This window comes from Pseudochaenichthys georgianus, unplaced genomic scaffold, assembly GCF_902827115.2.
Source record: "Pseudochaenichthys georgianus unplaced genomic scaffold, fPseGeo1.2 scaffold_447_arrow_ctg1, whole genome shotgun sequence".
NCBI classification, from domain to species: domain Eukaryota; kingdom Metazoa; phylum Chordata; class Actinopteri; order Perciformes; family Channichthyidae; genus Pseudochaenichthys; species Pseudochaenichthys georgianus.
Genome location: NW_027263012.1, coordinates 138,590 through 148,767, shown reverse-complemented (window position 1 = coordinate 148,767; position 10,178 = coordinate 138,590). Strand labels below are relative to the sequence as shown.

The window sequence follows — 10,178 nt, the reverse complement described above, 5'->3', positions numbered from 1 at the left end:
CCAGACCCTGAGGGCAAAACGACACCAACGGGCAAATCAGTGCCTAGCGACAAGGACAGGTTGTATCCAATCACCACACAGACACTCAGTATGGTGCGAGAGACACAACGAGAAAGAAAAGGAGGAAGAATCAGGAGGATTGTCTCCCTTCCTGATCACAAATCAAAGACTATTTCTTTTAACTGTCCAGCTTCAATATGTGATTCATCTAACTGTATTATTGTATATTATGTGTCCTCAGATTGGTCAACATGGGACTTATATCCAATGGACCAGTACCGTACGGACGGAGTGGCGTCGGGAGGGGTGAGAGTGGCACTCGACACCATTGAAAACATGCCCCCAGAACTGTGGTGTTGCACTAGAGAGCAGTATAAGGCAATGATAAGGGATGAAGTAACATGTAGAGATAGGGAACCAGCTTACCAGGTTTCCGATCCAGGTGCTGCTGTGTGCGACCTGTCTGAACCAGAGGAAAAAACAAATGTTCCATCCACTCCAAGTAAACACTCAGGAGGTGAGGTAGATTCTTCAAAAAAGGCCTTAATCACTCCTTTTAAACAAACTAAAACTAATTCTGCAGTAAACTTAATGTTAGACTACGCCCATGAACGTAATATTAGTAACTGTTGGCTGTGCCAAAATATGCCAGAATCCATGCATTCCCCCATGTTTAGCCCAATCCCGTTTGCAAGAGCAGACTATAAATTAATCAGCTGGAACGAAATTTACTCTAGGATTAGCGATGAGGCTGAGGACTGCTATACTCCTTCATACCCAACAGACTCTGATAAACCGTTACAGTACAAGGGTCTAGTCTCTCTCATTGTTGAGACAGTAAATACAAATTATCTGCCTGACGGTTTCAAACGATTGATGTTTTTAAAACTAATATATGTGAAGAAATACATTAACCTAGCTTTTGAATACAGATTCCAGTTAGCTCTGGTACAAACTAATTGTTCGGTTAATTCCACAAGTCCAACGTGCACAAAACAACCACACATGGCATCTTTGCTGGTTGAAGCTTTGGTAACAGTTGTGCCCTGGTTTGGCTCCAGAACAGTGAACTCCGTTGAGGTTAAAATACATGATTGCACGAAACCAATACCCCTAGGCAATCCCCCTACACGGGACTGTTCAGTATATGTTCCCCCAATTGTAGTACATGAATGGAAGAATGTGTCCATCTGTTTCCAGAATGAAGCAGGATCTCACACCTCTCCGGATGTGGGACACAGCGACTGTAATACCATAGTGAGGGTAACATTAGCCAGAATTCCCCTCCCACAGAGAGTTTACTTAGTTTGTGGCGACCGGGCTTATGGCTGCGTACCATATGACGTTTTTTATGGCACCTGTTATCTAGCCTACCTAATTCCTTTAATCCGTAAAGTAGAGGCAAATGAGATTGCAGCGATACTTCCCTCTCTACACAGGAACAGCAGGTCCATTACAAAAGGACAACAGATAGCGAGCCTATTTTTGCCCTGGTACGGCATTTATGTTAGTCAGCAGGAAATCATGGCATTATCCAAAGTAGTGGAGCATCATCTAAATGTATCAAGTATCGCAATGTTAGCGGAACATAAAGAACTGCAGGAAGTTAGGACAGTAGCACTACAGAATCGCATGGCGCTGGACCTCCTCTTAGCTGCCCAGGGGGGCGCATGTAAAGTAATTGGTGCGGAGTGCTGTTCCTTTGTCTCTGACGCCACACCTGAAGTTACGGATATGGTCCAGGACACAGCTAAGGGGATAAAAGAATTGCATGAAACTCATGGGTTTACATTTGGGGATTTAAGTGGAACCCTTGGATCCTGGGGAGCGGGGTTGGTTAAATTTGTTGTTACTGTTGCAGTGTTTATCTTGGTTGTGCTAATCCTAGTGACCTGTTTGATCACTGTAGTTAAATTAGCCATACGCAGGGTTGCCAAAACTGCCCTCCAGGCCCCACAGAGGCTAGTGGGGTATTCTACTGTAGATGACACAATGTTGATGTACGACGCCGAGCTTCCAGACCCATGGGTCTCCGTGGCAGCTCCGGTACCTTGGGTACCTCCTTTCAGCGATTGATAAATTGATTAAAGTTGACACTCAGAATAAAGAATAAATGTTTTGACTTTTCCTTTCTCAGGTTGTTAAGAATAAATGTTTTGACTTTTCCTTTCTCAGGTTGTTTTCAATAAAATGTCTGACTTCTCCTTTTCAGATTTTTGAACAAATGTATTTGAATAAAATGTATGTAGTAAAGTGCCTTACTCTTGAATAAGTGTATTGAAGTAAACGTAAAGTAATGCTAAAAATGGAGGACACTGTAGCTTTACAGATTACAGATTGATCGATTCATCACTGTGAATTTATACCTTAACTGTGAATTTTTAACTGAATCCCTATTGATTCTGATTTTATACCTCAATTGGATTTCTTATAATCCTACATTCTAATTGTGTTTTAATTATGAATTGCCTTGAAGTAAATCTTTAAAGATGTAAGCTGAATTTGAATTTGTGTTTGATGAATGAGATTAACTGAGGGATAAATGATAAAAGATCTTGTTTTTGAAACATATATTTTACTATTATATTTTTGTATTGCACATGTGTTATTATTGTGCTTTTTGACAAAAGAAATCAAACACTGAAGAAAGATGATTTTTCTATTATGGTTGTCTGTATCAACCATTGTGATTGGCTGTTCCAATCTTATTCTGTTTTTGATGTGATTAATGTAATGAGGAATCCACACAACTCTGAGGACGTTTTATTTGATTCAAGTAGTGACTGAAAATATTCTTAGACTAATGTTAATTGGTTATCAATGAATTGATAAAAGCGTGGATCTGTGAGGGAGATATTTTGTTTAAGTGTTTGTACCAAAAAGCATTTTGTGTTTCACATAGGTCTGCCATAACTTAGAGCAGGGGTTTAAAGGTTTAAAGGTTAAAGGTTCCGCTTTCCTGTTGGGGGACTGTGACTAACTGCCAGAGGACTTTAACAGACTGTCTTTGTCTCTGAATCCATGTGTTTTTGTGATTATCGATCAGAAGACGCGCGAAATAGAGGCCCCTCCCGGATTCTCCGGTAGATCGTCTGTGTTTTCTGTGTAATGCTTCAGTGAGTTGGAGGGTTTTCTCAGAGCATGTTGTGTAAACGCTTTGAGCTCACTCACGGCCGTTGGCTCTCATTAAACTCAGTGTTTGATATAAAGCGGACTCCAGCCTCCATTTCTTCCATCTACATTGCTGAAAAGAAAATCTCTCTCACAATAATAGCACATTTAATTGAAGCTGCCTGGTCTCCTAAAAATAAGGTTTCATAAAAACAAAACCGCTCTATTGAAACCCCGTTTTGAAGGACCCTTTTTTGTCCCGGATTACATCCGTTTTTGATCTTTCACAAACAAGGTGTTAATCAAAGGAAGTGCTGTCTCCGTAAGGAGGTCGTTTGCATAGGATGATCAAACAAACACCGGACTTTCACGGAGGAGATTGGTGTTCCGTGTAAAACTATTAGTCAACCAATAACTTATATTTTATTTATCTCCATTACTTTAATAATATAATAAAGTTCTTGTTTTAAGCCAAACCATGATCTTTAGCTTAATCTAACCAAGTGGCTTACTTAATGAGTGGAAACGTTTTGCCACTAAGCGTGTTAATCATTGTGTGACAAAAAAAGTCAATGATAAATTATAGGTATTTCTTTAGATTTAACATAAAAAACTCATCATCCCCTTGGAAATGTCGTCCTTTACAATGTCTCCTGTATTCCCGGAATTTGAAAGATAAGTTCATATATTTGATATACTCATTGTTTTTGTTTTGTCGTAAAAAAGAGTACCAATGCTCAAACATATTAGAGACAAACTTTGACCGGGACAGTTAAGCTCTTAAAATGGTTGCATAGATAGTTCATCTTTAAAATATTCAAAGGGATAGAATAATCCAGTTATAGGAAAGTTTAAAGGTATCGAGGTTAACTTGTTCCTTTGGGACACTGTTAAGCTTTAACTTCACTATCCTTGTTGTTGGCAGTGGACTCTCTTTTATTGTGAGACATTAAGATGAGCATATCAGTGAGCTTTATTAGTAATAAAGACAATTACAAATTAGTTGAAGCTGCTTAAGTAGTGACGCTTGACATTAAAAACTAAAGAGAAAGACGTCTATTCATTTATATTACATCATCGATATTGAAAATCTGATCTTGGCCTACTTTATCACTACATTTAATACAATGATGTACATCTCAAAATGTTCAATTTTGAACCAACTCGCACCACTGACTGTTAGAAAAGCAGCATTGTAAAGCTCACACAACAGGAACAGCACACAGTTTATGAGGCGACGGGCTAATGGCAAAGCTCACTATTGGAGTCAGATCCAATTCATCCTCTGAAACTCCTGGAGGAGGAGTGAAACGAAAGTGCTGCAAGAGGCAGGTAAAGAATAGGAACAACTCCATTCTGGCCAGACTCTCCCCAGGACACTGCCTGCGACCTGTGAGGGAAAACAAAAGGAATATTTTCAACTCATCTGCAAAATAAGTGAATATTGAGGAGTGATGGCTAAATTCACAAACCTGCTGAAAAAGGCAAGAAGGCATCTCGCTTGACAAACTTCCCATCTTTGTCCAGGAAGTGAGCAGGATAAAAGCTGCTGGGGTGTTCCCACTCAGTCTCATCATGCAGGACGGATGTCAAGAGAGGATACACTGTGGTCCCCTGTGGACAATATACAGTATTTTCATTTAGTGACAAGCCACTTAACTCGGCACCCCCATTTTGAATTATGTAGGATTCATTCTTCCGAGTCATTTTGGGTTCTTTAGGTGTTTTATTTTTCCAACCAACCAATCCAACCTTCTTAATGAAGTGACCCTGGAAAGTGATGTCTTGGCTCATTTGACGATGTTAGCCAGTCGCTGGATTTCGTGGATGACGGCATTTGTGAAGTGCAGGTGATTCCTGTCCTCAACCTGCACTTGACGACCTCCTTTAACCTTGCTTAGCTCCTCCTGGACCTGTTCTGGAAGACCAGATTTTTGTGTCCATTAAGATTATTCTCTTTAGTTGGTGAGCACATATTGTTTCCTGGACTGTTTTTGAAGGATTCTAAGCTCCTTACCTTGTATTTTTGGATTCTTGGCCATATATAGTAGTGCCCATCTCAGTGTAGTTGCTGTTGTGTCAGTGCCAGCAGTAAAGAGGTTAAGAACCGTCTGTATCAGGTTTTTCTCATGGAAGTGACTGTCTGTGATTCCGGATTCCTGCAAGTAAAGATACGTCAGGTATTCAAACAAATCTGAATCAAACCTTTGACGTGCATACTACGTCATCGAGTGCCGCCGAAGTACTGTTCCAATGTCCAGCATACTTGGAATTCTACCGAGCCCGGCGTACTTCGTTTGGAGAAATTTCGAGGCTGCACATGTGTAGACTCCACGGTCTTAAAATCCCCACAATGATTTGTGCACGGACCAATTTACCCAAATCTGTGGCGGAAAATGTAAGGCAGGGCCTCTCTATGACACACACCTGCACACTTGCTAGACTGTTCCATTCTTCGTTTTCCGAGGCTAGGAAGTATTATTGCCTCGCTTCTGAAGCAAGACGCGCGGAAGACATGTGCTACAAAGCAAGCGTACTCGAGATTGAGAAACACCTGTGGTGTTTGTGTCCTGCCTGTTGGCTGGAGGGGTTGGGATCGTTGACCTTTAACAATCAGATTAGTAGATTAGCACAATACCTCCCTGCACTGTTACCCTTAAAACAAGCTCCAAAAGACATCTGTCCCTGACACTAAGGGCCAAAGGCAGAAGCATGTTGTCAGAACTGAAACAAGGACGCTTTTTCTTTTGAAATCATGAGGCCATTGGATCTGTTTCTCCAGTCTTTCAGTTCCATCTCCCTGTTTGGAGCTCTGGTTGTCCTGCTGCTCGTCTACATTCTCTCCTCCTCCAGCTTCAGCTCCCAGGATGAAGGGAAGAGACCTCCAGGTCCAAAATAGTGTTAATTTCGTCAGCTATTTTTTAATTTAGTTTTAGTCTTAGTCCTGTGTTACATTTTCTTTTTAGTTTTAGTCATATTTAGTCACCTTCATCCTGTTTTTATTCAAGTTTTAGTCGACTAAAAGTCTGAGCATTTTAGTCTTATTTTAGTCGACTAAAACAGTAAACATTTTAGTCAAGATTTAGTCGACTAAAAGTCTGAGCATTTTAGTCTTATTTTAGTCAAAGAAAACTAATTATTTTAGTCTACTTTTTGTCAATGAAAACGGTTGAGCCTTTTTTAGTCAGATTATATAGAACATTTCAGTCAAACTAGTCTAGCCAAAACCAATAATTTGTCATTTTAGTATATATAAATAAATAAGATTATATCTTGTCCTTATTTGATGAAAAACACAGGTTGAATGATTAAGAATGCAGCTTTGCAGAGAGTATCTGCTCAGGTGTGTGATGTTTTTACCAGCTGTGTTATGGCCGCATTGCTTCCCTTCTGATGAAACAATGCATTCGCTTTTTTTCTCCGCCTCATTGTAGCGAAAATGGGCCCAAATATCACATCGTTTCTTTCTCCCAAGCAGTGGTGGCTTTAGACTTTTTCGTTGTCAGTCATTTTGACGGACAGGATCGTAACATTTCCTTCATAATCCATTATTATCCGTCGAGTGCACAATTTATCACTCACTCGCGCTGACGGGGGGGTATTCGGTTAACGTGAGTGCGACCACTGCTCCCAAGCCCTGTTGTTGCCATTTTATTTTCTGTTAAATAAGGTTAGTTAGACCATGAGTTAGACCTGAGTCTTTCACGTTAACAATGTGCCGCTGCCCGGTGTAATTCAAAAACTAACTATCAGAGATGTAACGTTATCTTTGATAATATTTCGTCTCCTCATTTTTCGTCAACGAAAGTAAAGAGAGATTTTGGCATAGTTTTTATTTAGTAAACTACATTTTCGTCTCGTCACTTTTCGTCAACGATATTGCATGATGATTTCGTTACAGTTATTGTTTACTGCCGTCGGTGCCTTCTCGTTTTCGTCATGGAAAAAAAGGTCGTCGACGAACATATTTCGTCATAGTTTTAGTCAACGAAATTAACACTAGTCCAAAACCACTTCCCCTACTTGGGAACCTGCTGCAGCTCGACCTCAAGAGACCCTACCACACATTTATGGAGGTGAGGAAATTATTGAACTAATGTTCATTTCTTTAGGGGTGTTATGTTATATGTGCTCTGCAGATATCACATTGTTGGTCTTCTGATTTATTTTTCTTGAAAAAATAATATGATGATGCCCGTGATTTTTTTTTTAGCTTTCCAAGAAATATGGATCCGTTTTCACAGTTCATTTGGGATCCCAAAAAGTGGTGATCCTGGCTGAATACAAAACTGTGAAGGAGGCACTTGTCAAGTAAAACTAAACACATCTATAACTAGTTTAGAAGTAATTAAAATAGCTACGTGTGATATTCTAACCTGAAGTGTGTGTGTTGTCCGCTCACCGCTGCATGTGATTATGCAGAGCTGCGTGTCGACTCGTCAGCAGCAGCAGCAGCAGCAGCAGCAGCAGCAGGTGATCTCTCTCTCCCGTCAGATTAGACTTCACTCGCGTTTATGTCCATATCGATCAGATCCAGCTAGTTCTAGCTAATGATATGACTACCTGCTTATTAAAAGACACCTAAACAATAAGTGTCGCTATGCAACTGGGTGAGGCCACAAATTATAGCGCAGCATTATGCATTTGTTTACATGCCCACCGGAACCCCGAGGCATTACCAACAGACCAACGCACAATCAACCCATACAGGACATCTCTTTCTCCACATTAAGTGTTAGACATTAGAGTTGACTATTCCTGTCTGTCACATAAGTGGCGCAACTGAATACTACCCGGACAATGAATCGAATGCAACCACATTTTCGCGGGAATTTCAGTTTGTTACGGATTCTGATGCTGAATACATAATGATCAAATAATTTAAAGTCAGAGTGTATTACAATGTTTCTTAGTCCACCAAAGCAAGGTGAACAACCTGGAAAGAAGAGAAAGACTGAGCTGCAGCCCCCCCCGAAAAAAGAGAATCAAAGTGATAGGTATGTGCCCAATAATATTTTCTTCAAAGTAAATATTCAATATTTTTTCTTCAAAAGTAAATATTTTCTTCATAAGTAAATATGGGCATAACATGTTTTAATAGATAATTTTTTTATTGTGGTCCAGAGACAGGAATATAATTTCACATTTGTTATGATATAAATGATTTTTTTATGGTGGTCCAGAGACAGGGATTATAATTTGACATTTTGTATGTGTTTGCAGATGTGCTCATCAAGCACCTGGAGAAAAGATTCCAAGATCTCCAGAAAGGGAGTGTCCCTTCAAAATGTTCCATCTTCAACCCCAGTCAGTGGCCCTCTGACAGACAGAGGGCCATTGAGTCGTTGAATCAGCAAACACAAACAAGAAGAAGTGAAATTAAGAATACAATTGAAATTGTACAATATAATATTGTGGTGGTTCATCTTATAATTCTAGAGAATGCACCAGACAGCATCTAAGACCTGCAGGTCCCCCAAACCTTTCGCGAGTCATTTCGTCCGCGCGCATTTTTCAGGGCCATTTCTATTGGACTCAGGGCCATCTGTAAATTAGCTTAGATGGCCCACAGGGCCATCTCCCAAAATCCTTAATGTCATGCCCTGAGTATATTTCTACTAAACTCACTACACACATCAATAGTCTCGTGTTGCTCATACTGCAGCAGAGAGTTTGGAATAATGTGCTTTTGAATAATTTTGGTGAATATTTATAGTGTAAAATCTTCAATAAATATGGCATCATCTACAATAACGTTACTATTATACCGTATAAATATTCACCAAAATTATTCCAAACCATATTCTTCCAAACTCTCTGTAGTATGAGCAACAGAAGACTATTGATGTGTGTAATGAGTTTGGTAGTAATATACTGTAGAATAGTGAAGTGATTGAATATTATTATATTTTCTTTTTTCGGAGTTGCACTTTGCAGACGGTCCCTGAGCACTCGTTTCTTCTCCGGCTGCAGATAGAGACCAATGTAATGTGTCCAGCTCGAAGCGAGGACGGCGCATATTGGCTTTATTTGATCAACATGTGATTGTAGTTCGTTGTCAACCTTACCACGGTACTTAGGAGACATAATTTGTGTCTGAATGACGTTTTGTTCATGAGTTATTGATCCGTGACATCCACATCTGCCAATATCGTTCTAACTTTACTCAACTACGTTTCAAACCGTGCATTTTCAGCAGCCGAATCAAGTGCCTTTTGCTAAGGATGACACTGTGCTTAACTGCAAGGGATTGCAGAATATCATTATTTCATTTCATTTGTATTTGTCCCGCTCATGGTGCGCAAAACCAAATGTACAACAATTGCCATAAAACATGACTCCACCATTGAGCGAAAAGGAGCAGGGAGAAGAATAACATCTTATGTGACCTGCCCCTTTCTAAAAAAAAACAAATAAATACAAATAGATGGTCTGCCCTTCATAATAATATATATATTTTTTTTCTCATAGCCAAACATAACAGTATCTTAGGATACTAAGAGAAACACACAAAAATAAATACTTATTTCCCACTTGGCGGTTAACGGAAATAAACAAAACAACACCAAAACATCACATGTATAAGGAGAAGAAAAGAAAAGTGCAACACCCTCATCTGAGTCCTACTGGAGAAGAAGGTGGAAAGCGACACATGATGATAATAATAACAATAACAACAATAACAATGGCAATGGCAATGGGACCCGCAAATACAGAGGAGACATCACATCAAATACATCAAAAACATGAAGGACCAGAGTACATAGACGTATTCACATTCTGCTTCATATAGTCCCATCTTTCTTAATTTATACAACTTCTTTAACTGAAAAATACATATACAATTCTTTAGATCGTTGTGTTGAGAATTCCACAATTGTACACCAACTACCGAAATACACATTTGTTTAAGAGTAGTCCTTGCATATGGATGCTTACAATTTAATTTCCTTCTGTGGTCTTCCTTGTCTGATCCAAAAACAAACAACTGTTGTAGATATGCTGGTAACATTCTGCTTTTTGCCCTGTGCATTACTGATAATGTCTGCAGCTCAGCTATGTCTTTG

The 10,178-nt window shown here is 39.6% G+C and overlaps 1 pseudogene; it reads right to left on the bottom strand.

The window, feature by feature from the left end:
* Nucleotides 1–3,745: 3,745 nt before the first annotated feature.
* LOC117442615 (cytochrome P450 2K1-like) lies at nucleotides 3,746–7,505 on the bottom strand (annotated as a pseudogene).
* Between the last annotated feature and the right edge of the window lie 2,673 nt (nucleotides 7,506–10,178).